Raw genomic sequence first — 25,027 nt, 5'->3', positions numbered from 1 at the left:
CTGCACTTCACACTGGACACCTGCAAACACAAAGATGTCCTGGTCAGGAAACTCTCACACGATCACTGATTCTCTCACTCATATCCACTCACATACTCAGTGTCTCTTGTTCTCCATAAATTACCTCTCAAAATAGCAACAAGGAAAACCCAGCTGAGGCCAAACCTCATGGTGAGTGGTCTGTGTTCAGTCCTGATCAGGGAATGGGAACACCTGGGGACCCTGGAGCTGGGTTCCTGTCCCAGAGCTGCAGGGCCGGGTCTGGGCTGGTTTTTATGAACAGAGGTGGCCCTATTTGCATGCCCTTCTGCTATATAGGGAGCTCTGTGGTTGGAGACCTACAGGGATATCAGTGCCTCTTTGCAGGTGAAAGTGTCCTGAGGGAGAATCATGTCATGAAAACATTTCAATAACTAAATACAGAATCATAAGACGTTTTAAGGCATGCCTATGGGATCACATCTGGTGACACTGAGACCTGTTTCTGGACTGATCCCTCCCCACTGGCCACCACTGCTCTCCTGAATCAACTCCAAGGCAGAGCAAAACATGCCAGTGAGGGTACAGAACCATGGTGTGAGATGAGAGCATGGATGAGTGCTCTGGTACTACCCCCAATTCAGGGCTGGATTCCCCTGTGGTCTCAGATTCCTCACTATTATGGAGAAGGTCATGCCTCACATGGGAGGTGGTCCTCCATCACATGAGGGGAGTCAGGTTCCCCTGGTCTGTTACATGCACCTGAGGTCTGTGTTTGACCCAGGACCACTATTGTGATCCCCACAGCCCCTGTCTGTCCACTCTATTACCAGGGGCCTGAGACCTTCTCCAGCCCTGATGTGCATGGATATCTCCATGTGGAGGTTAGGAGGTCAGCAGAAACTGTCACAGCCTCAGCTGGCCCTGTGGTCAGACGTGGCGTCTGTCATTGTCCCTCCATGTGCCTCTAGACCCGCTAAGTCTGTCCAACGCTCTGGGGAGTAGGCTGCTGTGCGTGTAGCTGTTTGTTGGGAAGAGCCAGAGCCAGAGCCCTCAGGGATGTGTCCCTGCATCACCTGGCCTTCATCAGGCATTTGAAAGATGCGATTTTCCCTGCTAATGTTCAATCCAATAGAGAGCAGAGCAGACCCTGCCCAGGCAATACTGACTCCTCTCTGTGTCTGTTGGGAGCTGCCACCATATCCCCAAAGGGACAGCAGTCACTTGTCCCCACCTGCACAGAAAGGCTTCCTTCTGCAGCTGGGCCAGAGCTGTGAGCACTCTCAGGACAGGACAGCAGTCATACCCTTGATCTAATGGATCCCTAAGTGTGCCAACTGTGGACAAATCCCTTTCTGGGATCAGGGACTTATCACCCACTTCAGGGAAAGACTGTGGAGACTGAAAGAACATTCTGCAGGCTGTCGTCCTACCTGTGGTGGAGACTCTTCCTCTCTAACCCTGTGTGCACCTGTGTGCTCTCCTCCTGCTTCCCTGTGATGTGTACTGTGACAGTGCCCTGGAGGGAATTCTGGGGGACAGGGTGTCTGCAGCCTGGCTCAGGGAGGCTGAGAGTGTCTTCAGGAATGTAATGCCATGAACCATCAAGCACATGCAGGTCCAGGCCCAGAGCCTGGAATCAGCCCATGCACTGTTCATACTAGCCTGACTGCTCCCCAGAAATCTGTGTCATACTGGGAATATGAGTGACAGGACATCTGAGTTTCAGGAAATCTGAGTGACAAGGGAATTCTGAGTGACAAGAAATCTGGGTGACACAGGAAAGCTGAGTGACTATGGAAATCTGAGGTGCAGGGAAAATGTGAGTGACAGGAAATGTGAGTGACATGAGAAACCTGAGGCGAATGGTAAATCTGAGTGACAGGAAATCTGAGTGACAGGACATCTGAGTGATATGGGGAGACTGGGACCCATGACATTCTTCTCTTGCTGTACCACCTGGCCCTCCACAGCCACCAGGTCACTGGCCCTGGAAGACCTCATGTGGGATCTCCTGTCAGGATCAGACATCAGCATCTTGGAAATTCTCATAACAAGCTGTCCAATAGCCATAGCACACCCATGGCACAGGGTCAGTTCTGGTCAGGAGAGATTTCTCCCTCTCCCTGGGAGCCTGTGTCTGAATCAGCTGATTCCCTTTCAATGGCTGCAGGGGAGCCCATGGATGGGACTGTGGTGACAGGTAGGTGTGGGGTCAGTTCTGTCCCAGCTCAGCTCCTCAGAGGGTGGGGCTGGGGCAGCCTCCCTGGCCCACGCTGGGAAGCCCTTATATGAACAGAGACAGCACTGGGAACACTGGAGCAGTATTGGATGGAGCAAGTCAGACCACTGAACTCTGACCTCCCCGACCTCTGACCCCACAGAACAGCCTTCTCTTGCTTGGGGCTGTGGGTTGACTTTAAATACTAATACATTCAATTGGAGTTTATAATGGAATTACTTAAGACTATTGTCAGCATGTTTAATTCAATTAAGCTCCTAGGAAAGTTAACATTAAATATAATCCTATATAATAAAAGGCTAATATGCAAATAGACCAAACAGGGGGAAAACTGGTCACTATGACACGCATTGACCACCAGGGTGCAGACGCTCAGTGCAGGAACTGCTCCCTGGTGGTCAGTGCTCTCCCACAGGGGGAGCTCCGCTCAGCCAGAAGCCAGACTCAGGGCTGGTGAGTGCAGCTGTGGTGGCAGGAGCCTCTCCTGACTGTATGGCAGTGCTAAGGATGTCTGAGGGCTCCCAGACTGCAAGAGGGCGCAGGCTGGGCTGAGGGACCCCCCAGTGCATGAATTTCGTGCCCTGGGCCTCTAGTCAAATATAAAGGAACTGTGAGAAGGACATGATAAAGATAGAAAGTGGAGACTGGAGGGGTCAGTGCCAGGGAATGTACAGGTGGCTGGCTCCGTCTTGTCCAACTTGGAGGAGTCGTGTCTCCCCCAGGAGCTCGCCCTGTGGCCTCTGTCTCCCTGCAACTCCCGCTCAGCAGCTCGGCCCCACAGAAGCACACTGACATGCACAATGCTCAAGTAACACCTGTAGTTTCCCTGGAAAAGTGACTTAAAAAACAACAACAACAGGACTCTAGAAAAACAAGGCTGACACGGCATTCTGAGAGTTGCCTAACTGACCCTTTACACGACACAGTACTAATGCCCAACGAGGGGTATACATGTGTCAGAGGTTAGATTCCATGCATACAGGTTCAATAACTGCAAGAGAACATCAAAGCTAAAAGAAAAGTACAACACCCAAACACACTCTGCGATCACGGTGTCCCTTGTGCATTGCAGTTCAGAAGGGGGACCAGCAGCACCTGGGCCCCCAGTAAACCCAGGGCGACTCCGCAGGAGATGTCAGCATCCCTCCATCCCCGCTCCAACTGTGCAGGTGCTGTACCTTCAGGAAGGAGACAGGGAAAAATTCCGGTAAGATCTTCCTCGCATCCATAAATGTAGTCATCTGCAGGTGGGCAGCGCCTCTTGTCTCCTGGGAAATCACTTTCAAGCTTGGGCATAGAAGACCTTATATGATTTGCACAAACAACGGCTGAGAGTAAATGAGATTATCAGGAATAAACACGAGGAACTTATATTTATAGTGGTAGATTTGATTGCTACTGAAGACAGATAGCTAGGGGTATAAAGAGAAGTTGATAAAAAGATTGTGCATTTCGTTTCCTTGTGATTCCCTTGTTCAACCAACCTCCAGAGGGGTTTATAAACGCTCGTGCACCTAGGATGTGACCTGCTCTAGAGATCGGGTTCAATGTCTGAGAAGGAAAAACCTCATTCAACTGGGGAGTAAAAACAGAAGGGGAGGTTTCTAAAAAAGCACAGCTCTAAATATACATTTAAATGAACAAACAAACAAAAAGAAAAAGAAAAATGACACAATGCTGTTTTGTTCCGATGCTGCGGCCTCAGTCCCAGGTTGGAGGAGGGACGTCTGCCCAGTGAGCAGGTCACCACGGTAAGGCTGCACCAGCAGTCCTTGCCCTTTTATTGATTGAATTGTTTATCTTCATTTTGTTAAGTTGTATGAGTTCCCTATACATTTTGGAGATTAAATCCTTATCGGATGTCCCATTGGCAAATACTGCCTCCCATGCAGTGGGCTTTCTCACTATTTTGTTGATGGTTTCCTTTGCTATGTGGAAGCTTTGTATTTTGATGTAGTCCCATTTGCTTACTGTATTTTCTCCTTAGTTTCCATTGTCCCTAGGAGATGTGTCAATAAGTATATTGCTATGAGAGATGTCTGAGATTTTCCTGCTTATGGTTTCTTCTAAGATTTTCATGGTTTCCAGTCTTACATTTAAGTCTTTTATCCATTTTGGGTTTATTTTTGTGTATGGTGTAAGTTGGTGGTCTAGTTTTATTTTTTTGCATGCATCTGTCCAATTATCCCAACACCATTTATTGAAGAGACTAACTTGACTCTATTGTATGCTCTTGCCTCCTTTGTCAAATATTAATTGAGCATAACAGCTTGGGTTTATTTCTGGGTTCTCTGTTCTGTTCCATTTGTCTTTATGTCTATTCTTGTGCCAGGACCAGGCAGTTTTGAGAACAGTGGCTTTGTAATACAGCTTGATATCTGGTATTGTCATCCCTCCAACTTTGTTCTATTTTCTCAAAATTGCTGTGGCTATTTGGGGTCTTTTTTTATTCCATATAAATTTTTGTAGAGTTTGTTCTAGGTAGGTGAAATACACCATTGTTATTTTAATGGGGATTGTATTGAATCTATAGATTTCTTTGGGTAGTATAGACATTTTAATGATGTTGGTGCTACCAATCCTTGACCACAGTGTATTCTTCCATTTGTTTATGTCTTCCTCTATCTCTTTTTTCAATGTCCTATAGTTTTCTGAGGACCGGTCTTTTACCTCCTTAGTTAAGTTTATTCCTAGGTATCTTAATTTTTTTGGTGCAATGGTAAATGGAACTTTTCTTTTTTTTAGTTTCTCTTTTTGTGAGTTCATTATTTATATACTAGAGGCCCGGTGCACGAAATTCGTGCACGGGGGTAGGGTGTCCCTCAGCCCAGCCTGCACCCTCTCCAATCTGGGACCCCTCAAGGGATGTCCAACTGGGAAATCACTACCAATAGGATCGGGCCTAAACGGGCAGTTGGACATCCCTCTCACAATCCAGGATTGCTGGCTCTGAACTGCTCACATGCCTGCCTTCCTGTTTGCCCCTAACCGCTTCTGCTTGCCAGCCTGATCACCCCCTAACCACTCCCCTGCCAGCCTGAGCAATGCCTAACTGTTCCCCTGCCAGCCCAGTCATCCCCAACTTCCTTCCCTTGACAGCCCGGTCACCCCCAAATGCTCTCCCTTCCATATTACCTCTTTAGTAGATAGGGTTTTTTTCTTTAACATATTGGACAGTGTACCTGCCGTGGTCTTCACAAACCAGCAAAAATGTAAACCCAAACTAAAAGTGTCATAAAATAAACTTAAACAGGAATTTCATGAGACCTTAGAAAGGTGATATGATGTGGTTGTTTCTTCCTTTTTTCCTTCTTTCTTTTTCTTGATGTTTCAACTTTTGTCCTTTCTTTTTTCCTTTTATTCCTTTTCTGTCCTCTCTTTCTCTTAACTTTTCCATTGGTAGAATCGTCAGTACTTGAATCTGTCTTGCTTCCAGAAGACAAAGAAGAGGGAAACACACCATCATCTGAAAAAAAAGATGATCTATGATGGGATCGGTGGTGTTTCTGGTTTTGCTCTTTTCCGGGTTTGATTGTCATTTCTTCCGGCCCCAGCATCTTCAGGACTTGTGCTTGGGCACTTCTTATTCATGTCTACAAAACCTCCCTGCCTTGGTGAAAACTGTAGGGGAAAAGGCCTTTCTAGGTGGGCTCAAGCCCTGCCCAAGGTGCTGAGGAACCAGGGTGGGGAGCACTCTGCACTGCCGCTGCAGAGCCAACCTCCGGATCTTGGGGTACTCTCCAGTAATGTAACTGCAATGTCCAGGTTTGCCTTCAGAAATTAGTTGTAAGTTACTTCCGATGTGAAACCCTACCTCAGACATTTCCATTGTGGTTTCTAAAGATTTTAAACAAAACCCATTTACCTCCCTATCCTGGTCAGAAGTTTCTACCCAATGGTAGTGGTTTGCTGGGTATCATAGCCCAGATATCACCACGCATCTCCAATCACTCGGCAGGTGGCAAGGGAAGTTCCAAGGCTATAGTGTGTGGGGGGGATAACTCCATGGGGGTTCTGCCTGACACCCAAGGCTGCCTCTTGGTGGGAATAGCTCTGGGGGGCATGGCTTCCTCCCAGGCCTACACCCCCCAGCTGCAGATAGGAGCTGATCTCAGAGTGGGGGGAAGGTGTATAGGCAGATACTGGGTCTCTCAGGCCCAGAGCCCAGGCAGGACAGGCAGCAGATGGCACCGGCCCTGCATGGGCACCTTGCAGGCCCAAGGCCTGGGCCGCTGTGGGCAGCTGATCGCGCTGGCTGTGCGTGGGTGCTCCCAGACCCATTCCTGGGCCTCTGCGCACAGCTGATCACGCTAGCCCAGTGCGGGTGCCTCCCAGACCCACAGCCCGGGTTCCAGCAGGCAGCTGATCTCACAGGCCATGCGTGGGCGCCTCCCAGACGCACAGCCCTGGCCTCCACAGTCAGCTGACCGTGCCCTCCTAGTACTGGCGCCTCCCAGACCCATGGCTTGGGTTGCAGCGGGCAGCTGATCACACTGGCCCAGTACTGGTGCCTCCCAGACCCACGGGCCAGGTCACGGAGGGCAGCTGATCTCAGCGGCCATGTGCAAGCACCTCACAGACCCACGGCCCGGGGCGGGGCAGGCAGCTGATCTCAGCGGCCATGTGCAGGCACCTTCCAGAACCATGGCCCGGGCCTCCATGGGCAGCTGATTGCGCAGGCCGTGTTCAGGCGCCTCCCAGATCCAGGGCCCGGGTTGTGGAGGGCAGCTGATGGCGCCGGCCCAGTGTGGGTGCCTCCCAGACTCAGGGCCAGGGCCTCCATGGGCAGTTGATCATGGCAGCCGTGCACAAGTGCCTCCCAGACCCACGGCCAGGTTCAGGGCTAGGTGAGGATCTGGCCGGGGTGCAAAGCCTCCTCCCAGGCCAACAGGCTGAGCTGCTTGCTTCTTGCTCTCAGCGGCAGCCCTCCCTGGGACTGGGGGACTCCTACAGGCCTGAGAGGACTGGGCGCCGCCATCTTGTGTCTATGGGTGCTGCCATTTTGTCGCGGAGTGATGATTAATTTGCATATTACTCTTTTATTAGATAGGATATAAAAAGCAAGTGTCCATGATGACCATGATGACCAGTAACCATGAGGTGCATTGAGCACTTCCAGCCTACAGGCTCCAATTGATCAGGGGATGGCTCACGGGGGAACCAGGGTTAGTTGGGACTGGCAAGCAGGTGGAAGGCAGACCTCTTGGTCTCTCCTCTGGGCCCTCAGGCTCCAATCAATTGGTGGCAGCGGCAGGGCGGAAATGGGGACTGGCTTCCTAAGCAGTCCTGCAGGATCAATCTCCAGAGGACAGGACAGGGACCAATGGACCAGTGCCACCAGCACGATCCCAACAGAGCTGCAGGGCCTCCTGGAACTCGGCCTCAGGCACTGCGGCTGCTTTCCTTCCCTAGATGCTCCACAAGGAAGAAAGGATACTGCCAGCAGTGCCAGGGGTGACCAGCAGTTACTGCTCTGCCCATGCTTTCTCCAGATCACGCGAGCTAGCCCCTGCCTGCCCCGCTCCAGATGAAGTGTGAGCACTGCACACAGAAGGAAAATAGTAAAAAATAAATAAATAAGATAAAATAAAAATACAAACACACACAAAAATTGATGATCAAGAGAATGCTGCAGTCAACATCCCTGTAAAAAGCCATCTGGACCTGGGTTTTTGATTGGTGGTTGTTTATTATTATTATTACTAGAGGCCCAGTGCATGATTGAATCATGCATGTGTAGGGTCCCCTACACGCTTTCGCTTTCGATCGCGGTGGAGCTGGGTGCCTGTCTGCTGGTGCACCAGGCCTTTCAGAAACCTCCGGCTCGGCAGAGGTTTCTGAAAGGCCCAGTGCTGGAGAAGACAGGCACCCAGCACCCCCGCTTTTGATGGTCCACAGCGGGATGTGAGCTCGCTGCCCCAGAGGCCCCTTCTGTGCTGCAGCACAGCCATGGAGCAGACGCTGAGCTTGCGCCGCTGCTGGTGATGCGAGCTCAGCGTCCCACTGGCTCAATCATCTACCCTGGCCACCCTGAGTCCTGCCCCCTGTGCCTCCCGCTGGCCCAATCGTGGGCGTAGTGGAGTGATGGTAATTTACATATTACCATTTTATTAGGTAGGATTATTATTATTATTATTATTATTATTATTTCTTCTATTTCCTCAGTTGCTATTGACCTATTCAGGTTTTTTCATTCTTCCTAATTCAATTTTGGGAGATTGCATTTTTTTTTTTTTTTTTAGGAATTTGTCTATTTCCTCCACATTGTCCAGCTTGTTGGCATATAGTTTTTCCTGGTAGTTTGTTACAATCCTTTGTATTTCTGTGGTGTCAGTGGTTACTTCTCCACTTTTGTTTCTGATCTTATTTATTTTGTGTCCTCTCTCTTTGTTTCTGGCTAACAGTTTATCAATTTTGTTTATCCTTTCAAAGAACCAGCTCTTGGTTTTAATGCTTTTTTATATTGCTTTTTTAGTATTTATGTTATATATTTCTGCTCTGATCTTTATCATTTATTTCCTTCTACTTATTCTGGGATTTTCTTGTTGTTCTATTTCTAGTTCTTTAAGTTGTAGGGTTAAATTGTTTATTGCTGATTTTTTTTAGGTATGCCTGTACTGCTTCTGTATTGGGTTCACATATGTTTACCAATGTTATAACCTCTTGTTGGATCAATCCCTTTAGTTCCATGTTGTGAGCAGCTTTGTTGTTTCTTATAGGGCCTTCATTTTGAAGTCTATTTTGTCAGATGTGAGTATTGCTACTCCACCTTTTTTTTTCCATTTGCATGGAAATATTTTTTCCCATCCCTTCACTCTCATCCTGTGTGTGTTTTTGTTTTTAGGTGGGTCTCTTATAGACAGAATATAGTTTGGTCATGTTTTTGTACCCATTCAGCTACCCTACAACTTTTGATTGGAGCATTTAATCCATTTACATTTAGGGTTATTATTGATATGTACTTATTTATTGCCATTTTAATACTGTATGGCTATGTTTCTCCCTCTGTGTCTTTTTCTCATTACTACAATCCCTTTAGCATTCCTTGTAATGCTGGGTTAGTAGTGATGTACTCCCTTAGCCTTTATTTTTATTTTTATTTTTATTTGTCTGGTAAGCTCTTCATTTGACTGTATATTTTGAATGATAGTCTTGCTGGAAGGTCTCAGATCCTTGCTTTCCATTACCTTGAGTATGTCATGCCATTCCCTTCCATCCTGTACAGTTTCTGATGAGAAATCAAGTGTCAGCCTTATGGGAGCACTTTTATAGGTAACAGTTTTCTTTTCTCTTATTGCCTTTAAGATTCTCTATTTGTCTTTAATTTTTGGCATTTTAATTATGATATGTCTGGGCATGGGCCTGCTTGGATTCTTCTTGTTCAGAGTTCTCTGTGACTCCCAAACTTGTGTGACTGTTTCCTTTACCAGGTTAGGGAAGTTTTCTACCATTATTTCTGCAAATACCTTCTCTATTATTTTCTCCCTTTCTGGAACACCTACTATTCTAATATTATTACATTTCATGTTGTCCCACATCTCCCTTAAGCTGTCCTGTTTTTTAATTGTTTTCTTTTCTTTTTGATTCTCTGATTAGTGATATTTTCAACTCTGTCTTCTAATTCACTTATTCAATCCTCAGCTTCCCATAATCTGCTGTGTATTCCATCCAATATGTTCTTTATTTGTGTTATATAATTCTTTATCTCAGACTGTACTTTTTAAAGTTACTGTATCTTTTTTCATGCTGTTGAGCATTTTTACCACCATTACTCTGAACTCTGTTTCAGGTAAATTTCTTATCTCTGCTTCATTTATCTCTTCTTCTGGAGAATTCTCTAGTTATTTCATTTGGGGGTTGTTTATTTGTCTCCTCATTTTGGCTGTCTGGGTATTTGACTATGTATTAGGTAGATCCTCTACACCTCTCAATCTCTAGTTCAGGACAGTGTTAAAGACTGTTTCTGACTAATTAGATCAGGCAAAGACTTAAAGCCTCCAGAGACTGCTTCAGTCTATAGACTGATAGGATTTATACTTGAATTGCACCTCAGGCAATTGACTTCAGGTGTGGCAAGATGTTTGTGTGTGTGTGTGTGTGTGTGTGTGTGTGTGTGTGTGTGTGTGTGTTTTCCAACAGGGAGGGGTAGTTTCTTCTGCCAAGAGACTGATTTCAATCCCTTAAGTGGCCTCAGAGCAAGGTGTTTTCCAATAGGGTGTATCAACTGTCTCTCCCCCCTCCCCAGGCAAAGCAAATGTCTATGTTGGAAAGATGTCCTCCACTGTGTGGAAACATGGGTATCTGCCTTCTGAGCTCTATCCCCCGAGTACCCAGCCATGGCTTCTGCTCTCACAGCTCCAGTCCATTTAACCCTTCCTCTGTTGGAGTATAAGCTGGGTAGCTCCACAGGAAATTATGTGCATTGGCCCTTTAAGAGGGTACCTGGATTTTCAACTGTTACTTTCTGGCAGAGAGTACCCAACTTATTTTCACAGCCAGATGTTATGTGGGTACCCTCTTCAGTTTTGGTGCTCTCTGCTGGGGGGAGGGGCAACTTGGGGATTAGATCCCAGAATTCTCAGTGGAAAGCTCCCAAACGATATCTCTTCAGGACTTCAGTTGCTGTCTATGGGTTCCTGGCATCCACCCTCCTACCAATCTCTATGTAGTCTCCACTTTCAGTCCTCGGGTATCAGGGTTACCTCCTGCAAGTTTTCTTTTGATTATTCTTCTATATATGTCTATATGATGGTACACTTTATCCTTCATTCTGTGGATGAGGGCAGCATATTTGCTGCTTTACAAACATTGAACTATCCTTGCATTCTTGCTCAATACCCCACTGGATCATCATAAATGACTTTTAATGTGGTGTTAAGGTTCTTCATATATTATTGAGGGTTTTTGCATTTGTGCTTATCAGGGATATTGTCCTGTGATTTTTGTGTGTCCTTACTTAACTTTGGTATCAGTATAATGATCACCTCAATAAATCTCTTTGGAAATGTTGCCTCTTTTCATTCTTAGAAGAATTCAGGAATGATTGATTAAAAAGTTATTAATTCTTCTTTGAGTTTTTGGTGAAATTCACCTTGATTCCATTTGTTCATTGGCTTTTATTTGTTAGAAGGTTTCACTACTACAGCAATTATTTTTTTCAAAATGATAGCAATCTAGCCAATTTGGGATCCAGTTCCTAATTTGAGCTCCTACTAAGTGGACTGAGAAATACAACTGTTGCTCTTCACAAGGTGTGGTCAGCATTGAAATAATAGTTGGTTTCAGACCATATGTTTATTTCAAATGCCATCCAAGAGAATAAAATAAAACAATGTTATCTTGTATAGAATTCATGAAGTGCATTTGTCCTGAGAATGTACCTCCTTTACCCCATCTTTATGGAGCACACAGAACAGGTCCCAGCTGTTGCACTCTGAAATCCACCATAGTTTGTGCTGAAGACATAGCTGTGCATGACTCCCAGACCACGGCTGAGCTCCGATGTAACACTAAGACACGACCATCACTGAGAGACACAGGTGTCATCTGTCAGAAACATAGGGCTCAAGAAATCTCTGGTGGATTTGCTGGGCCTTCCTGAAGTGCAGGGAGGTTAACCAAGTTCCACATTTCATGGACAGACTTTGATTGTGTGCTAACAGTTTCCGCAGGTTAACGAGCTCCTCCACATGTTTCTTCCTTCGTAAGTATTACATGGGTGTTTGCATGTGAGAATGTTTCTAATAGAGTAAATCTTTTAAAAAAACAAAACCATTAGTGGTAGTCACTGCACAATGGGTCTAGAGAGTCTCTTGGAGAAAGTGTTATAGTGAGAGGAAGGCAAGGACCTTCAGAGAAATCAGCCATAAACACCACCTCAAACTGCTCTTGTGGCTGTAACTCAGGATAGGAGGGTCTTGAGTGCACCCTGCAGCCCAGCCTTCATGACTCCCTTAGGGAGATTTGAGGATCACACTGACTTCCCATCACTGTGTCTCTCCCACGGTAATACCGCCCACATCCTCAGCTCTCAAGCTATTCATTTGCAGAAACAGTGTGTTCTTGGCGTTGTCTCCGGAGATGGTGTAGTGGCCCCGCATGGAGTCTGCATAGTATTTCGGACTCCCATCACTCCATACAACTTCCACTTACTCCAGCCACTTCCCTGAAACCTCTTGGGCCCAGTGCATCCAGTGGTTATTGAACGTGAATCCAGAGGCGGCACAAGAAAGTCTCAGAGACTACCTAGACTGCACCAAGCCCTCCCCCCCCCCCCCCACCCAGACTCCACCAGCTGCACATCAAATTGGAAACCTGCAAACACACACACAAAGATGTCCTGGAGGTCACCTCTCACACATCCATGTTTCTCTCACTCATGTCTACTCACATAATCAATGTTACTTGTTCCATATATTATCTCTCAAAAAAGCCACAAGGAAAACCCAGCTGAGCCCAAACCCCATGGTGAGTGGTCTGTGTTCAGTTCTGATCAGGGAATCAAAATACCTTGGAATCCAAAGGCTGGGCTCCTGTCCCAGAGCTGCAGGGTCAGGTCTGGGCTGCATTTTATGAGAACAGGAACTCTATCTCCATGTCCTCCTACTATATAGGGAGCTCTGGCGTTGGACGCTGATATAAAGGACATGGCCTCAGAGTGTGACATGTCCAAGGGTGCATATCTGTTAAAATAAATCCCCACATTCGAGTCGGTGCCTTCTGCATTGGATCCAGCTGCTCTAAGAGACCTGTACAAAGATACCAGAGAGATAATTGTCATAAAATGAAAAAGTGAAGGATTGAAAATGAGAGATGCCTTTGACAGAAACCAGTAATGACAACTAAGAGAAATTAATTATCAAATCTGAGATGAATTAAAAGTACAGGAGATTTATGCTCATGAGATGGAAGTTCCATCTTACACTATTTCACCTACAAAGTGATCAGAGGATAAACTAAGACCGGAGTGTGAACCTAGAGCCAGTGGACCAAGATGGGGAAGAGAGGAGCATCTGTGTGGGTCCCTGGGAACCAGAAGCATGAACCATAGAAACAAGACAAAGTTCCCAGGTCTTATTCCTTCAGGGGAGTTTGGTGCTGGATGTGTAGCAGAAGCACTGCCTCCTTTTTAGTGTTTATTCTCTGGAATCTGTTGTAGACCCAGTTTCATACATTGGGATATAGAAGAATGTCATGACCCGTTGTGTTTAGATGAAAATATTGGTAATGATTTAGGACTATTTAAGTTTTGGTTATGAAAATCTTGCTATTGGAAAGCTGATGTATGTATTTGAGCCTTGGGACTGCTGCCCCATGTCCCCATATGATAAGGGTCACATGACTCAGTGCCACATTGGGGGGAAAGCTATCTGGGAACATGAATGGGGGATTAACCAAGCCCAAGGACACACATGACCAGGGTTCTTGTTTCCTTAGGTTGTGATCTTGTTGTTTAGCCAGTTCAAGTTTTCTTTCCTCACTTTCCTCTGAAGCAGCCCCGCTTATTTCCTAGAGTCATGAAGACACTCTGTTGAGAGGGTGCAGTGCACAAGCCACTTGTGCTTTAGTTTTTGTTTGTTTGTTTGTTTTTTAAATATATTTTATTGATTTTTTACAGAGAGAAAGAGAGAGGGATATAGAGTTAGAAACATCGATGACAGAGAAACATCAATCAGCTGCCTCCTGCACACCCCCCCACTGGGGATGTGCCCGCAACCAAGGTACATGCCCTTGACCGAAATTGAACCTGAGACCCTTCAATCCACAGGCCGACGATCTATCCACTGAGCCAAACTGGTTCCGGCTGTGCTTTAGTTTTATATCTTACATCTTTCCTGCGTTCTAGTTCTATTAGCTTCTCATACATTTTTTAGGGTTTTCTCTGTACAATATCATGTCATGTCTTGCATACAGATAAGGAGAAACAATTTAACTTGGTTATTTCTGATATAAACATTTTAAATTTATTTTTCTTGCCTACTTAGTCTAACAAGGAATTTTAGTTTTGATGAATAGAAGTAGTCACTGGGGAGCCCTGGTCTAGGTCTAGATGTAAGAAGAAAAGCTTTGAAATTTTCTCTGTGTACCATGATGTCATTTGTTGTCTTCTCAAATGTGCCCTTTATTATATTGAGGCCCATCACTTCTACACCTTATCTGCTAAGAATTTTAATTCAGGAGTGATTTTCAATGTTAAAGATTTATTCTATATCTATTTATATGATGGTATACTTTACCCTTCATTCTGTTGATGAGGTGTATCACAGTTACTGATTTACATACTTTGATCCATCCTTGCATGCTAGGACAGTATCAACTTGATCTTGGTAAATGATCCTTTCAGTGTGCTGTTAAGATTCCTAGTATATTGTTGAGGGTTTTTGCATGTATGTTCACCAGGGATCTTGACCTGTTTTTTTGTATATTTTTATTTAGCTATGATATGAGTGTAATGATCACCTCAATACATTTGTTTGGAAGTGTTGCCTCTTTTTTTTTTTTTTTTTATTCTCACCCGAGATTTTTTCCATTGATTTTTAGAGAGAGTGGAAGAGACAGGATAAGACTGAGAGAAATATTGATGTGAGAGAGACACATTGATTGGTTACCCCCTGCATAAGCCCTGACCATGGCCTTACTCAGGGAGGAGCCTGCAACCTACATAGGTGCCCTTGACCAGAATCAAACCCAGGACCCTTTGGTCCACAGGCCAGTGCTCTATCCACTGAGCCAAACCAGCTAGGGCTAGAAGTTTTGTCTATTTCTTTAGTACTTGGAAGAGTTTGAGAAGAGATGATTAAAAAGTTAACAATTCTTATTTGAAATTCCAGTGGAATTCATTCTTGAGTACATTTGGTCCTTGGCTTTTCTTTGTTGGAAGGTTTTCACTATTACATTAATTTTTTTTTTTAATTTGTAGCAATCTTGCAAAGTTGGGATAAAATTCCTAATTTGAGCACCTACAAAGTGGACTAAAATATACAATGTTGATCTTCACAGGGTATGGGCAGTGTTGAAATAATAGTTGCTTCCAGATCACGTATTTATTTCATACTAGAGGCCTGATGCATGAAATTCATGCATGGGGGCAGAGGGAGGAGTCATTCAGACCGGCCTGCACCCTCTTACAATCCGGGACCCCTTGGGGGATGTCTGACTGCCAATCTAGGCCCAAGTCCACTGGTATTGGTCCTAAACCAGCAGTCTGACATGCCTCGCGCAATCCGGGACCTCTGGCTCCTAACTGCTCTCCTGCCTGCTTGCCTGATCACACCTAACCACTCTGCCTGCCTGCTTGATTGCCCCTAACTGCTCACCTGCCTGCCTGATCAACCTTTACTGCCTCTGCCTCATCCTCCGCCACCATGGCTTTACCTGGAAGGCCTTCCAGAACGACATCCGGAAGGTCGTTTGGCTGTCGGGTCTAATTAGCATGTTATGCTTTTATTATTATAGATTATTATAGATGGTATCCAAGAGAATGAAATATAACCACAATTTCTGATATAGAATTCATAAAGTACTGTGTGTAATTACATGAATAGTTTCGTATCACTGCTCAAGTGTGAATGCATGTGTTTTACAAAAACAAGTGTGCAACTGGGTATAGGTGTGACTGTGTGTGTGATTTTGTGTGTCTATTTGACTCAGTAGTAAGTAGTAAGAGGACAGTATGGACACAGGGGGTCCTATGGACAGCTTCTCAGCTTCCAACATGCTCCCGATACACATCTCACACATAGTGAAGCTAGAAAACCTTGGATACAGGAGGAAAGGTGGAGGGAGGAGTTTGATGATGCACATCCCAGCTGTTAGGGTCACCTGTCTCCACTGAGGAGGAACCTGCAACCCAAATAAATGGGGTTAGCATTGCTTCCTGCAGGACAGCAGGGGCCCCTCGTGTAGATGGATGTGGGGGGTCTCTGTATTTACTGCACTGAGCTGACAGCTCTTCTGTGGATCAATATGGACCACGAGAGGATGGGTAAGGTCCACCAGCCCTGAGTGATCTCCCTGTAATAGGAGAGGGAGGGCACAAAGAGTGTCGGACACTGAGGGTAGATGTGTCCTCCCTCCCCAGGGATGGATGCAGAGCTGTGCACACTGCCCAATCCCAGCAACCCACCTGCAGAGTTCACACTCATCAGTGAAACGTTGAAAAGACACTGAAAAAAGACCCGTAGAATTTGTGGATGAGACTTCATGGAGAGTCCCCATCACTGCCAACATGTCACCTGCAAACAGACAATGCTCCTTCTTCATGGTTGTCTGTAGTGAGAATATGAGAAGGAAGACTCCTCCCAGAACACAGCTGAGAGCTTGAGAGGAAATCCCTGTGCCCAACAGGAAAACCCTTTCCTCCTTCCTCCTTCTGCCCCTGATCCTGGGGATGCTGTCTGTGCTGTGGGTGCTGAGTGCCCCCTGATGTCCTGAGCAGCCCCTGCAGCCCAGCCTTGCTGCCTCCCTCAGGGAGGTTTGTGCCTGGGCCCACGCTGACTATCCCTCACTGTGTCTCGCCCAGTAGTACCTGGCTGTGTCCTCAGATCTCAGGCTGTTCAGTGTTAAGTAAACTTGGCTGTTTGACGTGTCCCTGGTGATGCTGACTCGAGATTTTAGTGTTGGGTTATAGATTCTACTTACATCGGCCTATATAACCCCGATCCACTCCAGCCCCTTTCCTGGAGCCTGGCGGGTCCAGTGCACACCATAGCTTGATAGAGAGAACCCAGAGACAGTGCAGGTGAGGGAGAGTGTCTCTGAGGGCTTCACCAGTCCTGGGCCTGACTCCTGCAGCTGCACCTGGGACAGGACATCTGGGAACAAGGAGCATCAGTCCCTGTCAGTCACGTGCAGTCACAGCCATCCCATTACCTTGTCTAACCCCTGAGACCCTCACCTTGGGGGGCTGTCACCAGGCACAGGAGAAGACCCAGCAGTCTCATATTCTTCAGACCACCTACAAAGTGGACTAAAATATACAATGTTGATCTTCACAGGGTGTGGGCAGTGTTGAAATAATAGTTGCTTCCAGACCACATATTTACTTCATACTATGAATTCTTTGAGTTTTTAGTGGAATTGACCCTTGATCCCATTTGCTCTTTGATTTTTATTTGTTTTTCACTACTACATCAATTATTTCTTTTTAAATTCATAGCAATCTAGCCAATTTGGGATCCAGTTTCTAATTTGAGCTCCTACTAAGTGGACTGAGAAATTCAACTGTTGATCTTCACAGGGTGTGGTCTGTGTTGAAATACTAGTTGCTTGCAGATCACATATTTATTTCGTATGACACCCAAGAGAATAAAATATAACCATTTTTTCTTATATAGGATTAATAAAGTGTGTAATGACATGAATGGTTTTGTATCACTGCTCATGAGTGCATGTCTTTCCCAAAAAAGAATATGTGTCTGTGTGCATGTGTGTGACTCTGTGTGCATCTCTGTGTGTCTGTGTGTTACTGTTTGTGTGTGACTGCGTTTGTGTCTGTGAGTGACGCTCTGTGTGTGTGACTATGTGTCTATGTGACTGTGTTTCCTGGGCAAATAGGAAGATAATGGCATGGATACAGGGGGTCCCATGAATGCTCCTAGGCTTACAACATTCTCCTGAAGCACATCTCACCCACAGTGAAGCTGTGGATGCAAGAGGAAAGGTGGACGGAGGAGTTACATGATGCACATCCCAGCCCTTAGAGTCACCTGTTCACACCATGGTCTTAGCACTGCTTCCTGCAGGACAGCAGGGGCCCCTGGTGTGGACAGATGTGGGGGCTCAGTGTACTTGGTGCACTGAGCTGACAGCTCTTCCAGGGGTCAATGTGGACCCAGAGAGGATGGGTGAGGTAGGCCATCTCTGAATGTGCTCAGGCCTTTCAGCAACAGTATGTCACTGTGATCTCCCTGGAAACAGGAGGGGGAGGGCACAGGGAGAGTCAGACATTGAGGGTAGCTGTGACCCAGGAGGGATGGATGCAGAGCTGTGCACATAGCCCAATCCCAGCAACCCACCTGCAGAGTTCACATACATAACCGAAAAGTTGAAAAGACAGTGAAAAAAGTCACTTTTGGAATTTGTGAAGGAGACTTCATGAAGGAGAGTTTTCGTAACTGCCGACATGTCACCTGCAAACAGAAAATATCCCTTCTACATTGTTGTCTTCATTGAAAATATGAGAATGAAGACTTGTCCCTGGATGCAGCTGAGAGCTTGAGAGGAAATCCTTGGGCCCACAGGAAGGCCCTTCCCTCCATACCTCCCTCTGACCCTGCTCCTGGGGCTGCTCTATGTGATGTGGGTCCTGATTGCCTCTGGTGTTCAGAGTACTGCCTGCAGCCTAGCTCTGCTGTCTTCCTCAGGGAGACTTGTGTCTGGGCTCACACTGACTTCCCCTCACTGTGTCTTGCACAGTAATACATGGCAGTGTCCTTGGTGTTCACGAAGCTCAGCTGCAGGGAGACCTGGTTCTTGGATGTGTCTCTGGAGATGGAGGTTTGGCTCTTCAGGGAGGGGATTTAGTAAGTGTCTCCATTATTATTTATGCACCCCATCCACTCCAGCCCCTTCCCCAGTGGCTGTCGGATCCAGTGCACATGATAGCTCATTAAAGAGAATCCAGAGACAGTGAGGGAGAAGGTCACAGCCACTCCTGCAGGCAGGTTTGTGTCAGGGTTCACACTGACTTCCCCTGTTTTATCTGTTCTCAGATGAAAGGCTCTGGTAATCTGAAGGCAATTCATGTCATCAAGAAGCTAGGAGGAAGTCAGGTGGATTCCTATTTAGATGAAGGCTTTCTGTGGGATAAAAAAAAATTGGAGTAAATCAACCAAAACGAATTGAAAATGCTAAAATTTGTATTGCAAATACTGGTCTGAATACAGGCAAAATAAAGATATTTGGTTGTGTATAAAAGTTAATTCTACAGCAAAGGTTGCCGAAATAGAACAAGCAGAAAAGGAAACAATGAAGAGAAAAATTAAATGTATTCTTAAGCAAGGGATAAATTGCTTTATTAATAGGCAATCTATAATAATAAAAGCATAATATGCAAATCGACCAAACCACCAAACAGGAGAATGACTTTCAGGATGACTTTGAGATAACCAGGCTATCATGCTGGATCATGCTGGGTCATCAATCACGGTGCCCTGAGATTTATTGCCCCAAAGAGGGAGCCCAGGCTAGCCAAGAAATTGTACCCCACATCTGTCTCCTGAAGAAGGAGGCCACACAGAGGTGGCTGGGGAGGAGGGAAGCACCACACAGATGCCAAGGAGTGGCAGCAATGGGAGTGGGGACAGCTGTCAGCAGCCAGGGGAAAGAAAGCCCCATAGGCCCTGATCACAGCCAAGCCTAGGGACCCTACCAGAGGGGTTCCAAATTGCGAGAGTTTGCAGGCCGGACTGAGGAAACCGCCCCCTCATGCATGAATTTTTGCACTGGGCTTCTAGTTAATTTATAATTGCTTTATTAACAGGCAATAAATTTATAATTTTCCCAATCAGCTTTTAGGAGCTGCTGGGGTTATGGCTATTGAACATGTAGAACACCTGGCTCTTGTCACAGGTGGTGAAATTGCCTCTACCTTTGACCTCCCAGAACTAGTGAAGCTTGGAAGTTGCAAGCTCATTGAGGAAGTCATGATCGGAGAAGACATGTTTATTCACGTTTCTGGGTAGCCTTTGGTGAGGATCACACTATTGTCCTTCGTGGTGCCACTCAGCACATGTTAGATGAGGCGAAAAGATCTTTGCACGAGGCCCTTTGTGTTCTTGCACACACTGTGAAGGATTCTAAAACAGTTTATGGAGGAGGCTGTTCTGAACTGATGATGGCTCATGTTGTGTCACAGCTGCCAATAAACACCAGGTAAAGAAGCTGTTGCAATGCTGTCGTAGGCTCAAGCACTGAGGATGTTGCCTACTGTTACAGCTGACAACACTGTCTATGACAGTGTGCTTCTGGTGGCACAGCCCTGAGCTGCCCATCCTAAAGGCAATATAACTGCTAAACTGGATATGAAGGAAGGTTCTATTGGTGATATGGCAATGCTGGGCATCACAGACAGTGTCCAAGTGAAGTGCAGGTTCTTTTGAGTACAGCTGAAGCAGCAGAGGTAATTCTATGTGTGGATGATATCATCAAAGCAGCACCAAGGAAAAGTATCCCTGATCACCCCCCTTGATAGGCATTCCTATATGTTGTTATGCTCTGGACCAGTTCATAGCAACATTGTTTGATGGACTTTGACTTCTTAAAGAAGACTGTGGCATGAAAGTTTATGTGTGGTTCTTATATCCTTAAGTTTAGAAATTTAGTTGATCTTTTATTTTAACATGGGTCTAATTTATTTGCTGTTCATTTTCCATAAAGTTCAACTGTTTTAAAGTCTATTTCTCATATAGTACATAAAAATAAAAATATGAACAATTAAAAAAAATAAAAAGGAGGTAAAAATATAAATGAGATGCCTTTGACAGTCACAAGTAATGAACACACCATGGAGAACCAACCCTCACAACCCGAGGAAGAATAAGGAACATCTCACTGAAAACTGGTGCGAAATGGATCCCTGTTTTTTACGTGCACATTCTCCCAGTGTCTCTGTTCTAGAAGGTATCACCTCCCCAGGTACAGGGGATCTGTACTTGAATACCTTTGGGGTCATTATTCACATGACATCCCCCGGATCACCCAATCTGCATAGTTCATTGGAGTCCCAGTTATGAAATATCTCAACACATGCAGGGAAGAGTGGACATCTCTCACTGGAGGAGCAATGGTGACAATGTGTTTGTATTTGTGCCATAATTTCTTTGGAACAAGACCTCTCTCTCAGTCCATCATAGTCATCATCACCATCATCATCATCTTAATCATCACCAACATTACCATTTGCTTTTTTTTTTTTTTTCTGCACTGCTGCCCTGCGCCAGGCACTCACTGCCCCAGTGTCTGTGGCCATGGGCCATGCATATATGCATCCAAGGTTCTTGGATGATTACTCCCCACCCATCCTCCCATTTTTTCTTACTTTTAATCATTCTTCTCATTTTCTGTAGACGTGGTGGTTGTCTACACAATGGCTTTTTATAGGAAAAGAAAGCAGACACCTCCTCTTTAGATGTCATTGAAAAATTCAATCCCCAATGGCCCAACTCTAGGTTGATACAAGGCCTCCTAAAACTGATGACCGTGGCCCTAGCCAGTTTGGCTCAGTGGATAGAGCATTGGCCTGTGGACTGAAGGGTCCCAGGTTTGATTCCGATCAAGGGCATATGCCTGAGTTGCAAGCTCAATCCCCAGTGTGGGGCATTCACGAGGCAGCCAATCAATGATTCTCTCTCATCTTTGATATTTCTATCTTTCTCTCCTTCTCCCTTCTTCTCTAAAATAAATGAAAATATATGTTTAAAAGTAAACAAACATAAAATAAAAACTGATGACCTTGGATAAAGTAAAGATTCCCATCAATACTTCAGAACACAACCTCTGTCCAATTCTATCATCACCATCACCATCACCATCACCACCACTACCACCACCACCACCACCACCATCATCATCATTTGCTTTACTTGTAATTATACTTCTCATTTATATAGACTTATTTTTTTAACACACACAATGACACTTTATATATTTTTTTGTTCATTTTGTATAGTTGTTAAGTAAAATAGATAGCCATACTCTTATTTTTTTAATATATATTATTGATTTTTGCATAGAGGAAGGGAGAAGGATAGAGAGTTAGAAACATTGATGAGAGAGAAACATAGATCAGCTGCCTCCTGCACACCCCCTCCTGGGGTTGTGCCCTCATCCAAGGTACATGCTCTTGACCGGAATCGAACCTGGGACCCTTCTGTCCGCAGGCTGACGCTCTACTCACTGAGCCAAACCAGTTAGGGCCACACTCTTATTTTTAATTTGACTGCTAACAACTAATGGCTTATTATTACCTCTTCTCCATCTGTCACTCAGGAGAAATCATGACTTTGTCTTTAGATGCCATTGTAAAATTGAAACCACACATGCCCCTGGAAGGAAAAATACTCTCCCTCTGCCACCACCTCGATGAATAAAGCCCCAAACCAGTCTCCTTTCTTGGCTCCATCAGAGCAGATCTGACTTCCTGAAGGGCCTTTCCTGTGCGTCCCAGAGATGTCAGTTACGTATGGAATAAACAGTCTATGATTACTTGGTGTGTGTGTTTCTTGTCGGCCTGGACATGTGCACCAAGCTGCTTCAGGTCCCTCTACCTCTGTCTGGTGTCACCTACTCTTGGTGCTGTGAGCATGATGATAAGCCAGGTTCTTCCTTCTCTAGTTTTGGGGTCACACTCCTCTGGTGCCCACTGTCCACACACTCCTGTCCTGCTGCTGGCTGGTTGAGACCCTGACCTGTGAGGAGCTGAGCTGCACAGTTGAGTCAGCAGAGTCTCTGGTTAGATTACAGTGACCTGGGTCAGAAGGTTAGAGAATGATTATTTGGGCACAAGAGTGAGTGTCTGAGGTTTGTCCACTTGAGAAAATTGTCTCTGTTTACAACAGACTTTTCTATCTCAGAGACATCAGAGGTAAGTGCAGAGTCAGGAATCCAGAGCAGTTCCCTGAGGGAAACTGTGATGTGAAAGTGAAACCACACAGGAAACCAGCCCTAACCTCCAACTGCACCTGCTGTTGGGATGGTCCTGCGCGCCCCCTGGTGGTTTCAGACTCTCCTGCAGGGAGGTTTGTGTCTGGGCTCACATTGACTTCCCCTCACTGTGTCTCTTGCACAGTAATACACAGCCGTGTCCTCGGCTTTCAGGCTGTTCATTTGCAGGTACAGCATGTTCTTGGTGTTGTCTCTGGAGATGGTGAATCGGCCCTTCACAGAGTCTGCGTAGTATGTGCTACTTCCATCAGGATTAATCAGTGAGACCCACTCCAGCCCCTTCCCTGGAGCCTGGCGGACCCAGGTCATCCAGGAGGTACTGAATGTGAATCCAGAGGCTGCACAGGAGAGTCTCAGAAACCCCTCAGGCTTCACAAGGCCTCCCCCAGACTCCAACAGCTGTGCCTCACACTGGACACCTGCAAACACAAACACATCCTGGTCAGGAAACTCTTGCACATCCATGGTTTCTATCACTCATGCCCACTCACATACTCAGTGTCTCTTGTTCTGCTAAATTTACCTCTTAAAAGAGCAACAAGGAAAACCAAGCTGAACCCAAACCGCATGGTGAGCGGTCCTGTTCAGTCCTGTTCAGGGTATGGGAACACCTGGGGATCCCGGGTCTGGGTTCTTGTCCCAGAGCTGCAGAGTTGGGGCTGGGCTGGTGTTTATGAGCAGTGGGGGCCCTATTTGCATGTCTCACTGCTATATAGGGGGCTCTGGGGTTGGACCTTGACATAAAGTACAGTGTCCCTGAGTGTGACATGTCCAACGGTGCATGCATGTTCAGTAATTCCCCACATCTGGGCCTGTGCACTTCCCACTGAACCTAAATTCTGCAGGTGACTTGTACAAAGTCCAAGGAGAGAAAATTATCATAATAATAAAGGGAGGAGGTTTAAAATGAGAGAGGCTTTTGGCAGTCACCAGTAATGACAACCAAGAGAATCAACCCTTACAACCTGAGAAAGAAGTAAAAGTGCAGGAGGTTCATGTTCATGAGTCTTGCTTTCTTATCCAATCATCTACCCTATGTCTTTTTATTGTAGTATTTAAGCTATTTACTTTTCAAGTGATTATTGATTGGTATATATTTATTGCCATTTTATGCTTTTACCTCTGAATTTTTTCTTCTTTTTCTCCTTCTTCTCTTTCTTTTCCTTGTCCTCCTGCTCCGTTCCTCTTCTTTCTTCCAGCAGAAGCTTTAACATTTCTTATAACACTGGTTTGATATAACAAACTCCTTTAGCTTTTGCTTGTCTTGGAAAGTCTTTATTTAGCCTTCAATTCTAAAACCTTGCTGAGTAAATAGTCTGTTTGTAGGTTCTTGCTTTTCTTCACATTGAATATTTCTGCCAATCCCTTCTGGCCAGAAAGGTTTCTATTGAGAAATCAATGGACAGTCTTATGGGAGCTGCCTTGTAATCACCTACCTTAAGGTATTTAACTATCTTTCTCTTGCTAGTCTTAGGATCCTCTCTTTGTTTTTAACTCCTGTCATTTTAATTATGATGTGACTTGTGGGCCTCTTTGCTTTCATCTTATTTGGGGCTCTTTGTACTTCCTGGACTTTTGTGTCTTTTTCCTTTACCAGTTTAGGGAACATTTCTGTCGTCACTTGGTCAGTGTCTCCTCATTCTGATACTGCTATGATGCAGATGTTTCATTCCGTGTTGTCCAAAATTTTCCTAAAATTATTCTCACTGTTTTTCTTCTCTGAATGACTGTTTCCCTCTCCGATACTTTTTCTCCAAAATCACTGATTCAGTCCCCTGCTTCATCCAATCTACTTTTAATTCCATCCATTGTATCCTTGATGGCATAAATGGTGTTCTTCATTTTCAACTGGTTCTTATTTATAGTTTCTATGTAATTTGTTACGACAGTGTAGTTCTCACTAAGGTCATTGAACATCCTTATAAACGTTACTTAGAACTCTATATCTGATAAATTGCTTGCTTTCATTTGATTTAGCTTGTTTTCTGGAGACTGTTTTGTTTGCTCTGGGGCTTGTTTCTTTGTCTCCCCAATATGGAAGTCTCTTCGTTTTTTTTTTGTGTGTTTTTTTTCTATGTATTAGATGAAACTTCTATGACTCACAGTCTTTGTGGAGAGGCCTTATGTAACAGGTGTCCTGTG

At 45.4% G+C, this 25,027-nt stretch overlaps 1 pseudogene and 1 gene segment (V, D, J or C); one reads left to right on the top strand and one right to left on the bottom strand.

Moving 5' to 3' along the window:
- Nucleotides 1-20,440, top strand: part of LOC307094708 (T-complex protein 1 subunit beta-like) — a 250,724-nt pseudogene extending 230,284 nt beyond the window's left edge. The window contains exons 3-4 of the transcript in view: nt 18,934-19,245; nt 19,704-20,440. The product of the transcript in view is annotated as a T-complex protein 1 subunit beta-like (transcript). The remainder of the gene's footprint in view (nt 1-18,933; nt 19,246-19,703) is intronic.
- A 2,233-nt stretch (nt 20,441-22,673) lies between these two features.
- On the bottom strand, nt 22,674-23,350 carry LOC307094707 (immunoglobulin heavy variable 3-74-like). The segment is given in 2 exons: nt 22,994-23,350; nt 22,674-22,688 (listed from the first exon to the last, which is right to left on the bottom strand).
- Nucleotides 23,351-25,027: the final 1,677 nt, after the last annotated feature.

This window comes from Cnephaeus nilssonii (genome assembly GCF_951640355.1).
Source record: "Cnephaeus nilssonii genome assembly, chromosome: 23".
In the NCBI taxonomy this organism is placed as follows: Eukaryota; Metazoa; Chordata; class Mammalia; order Chiroptera; family Vespertilionidae; genus Cnephaeus; species Cnephaeus nilssonii.
Note: the sequence above shows the minus strand (reverse complement) of the source record. Positions and strands in the feature narration are given on the sequence as shown.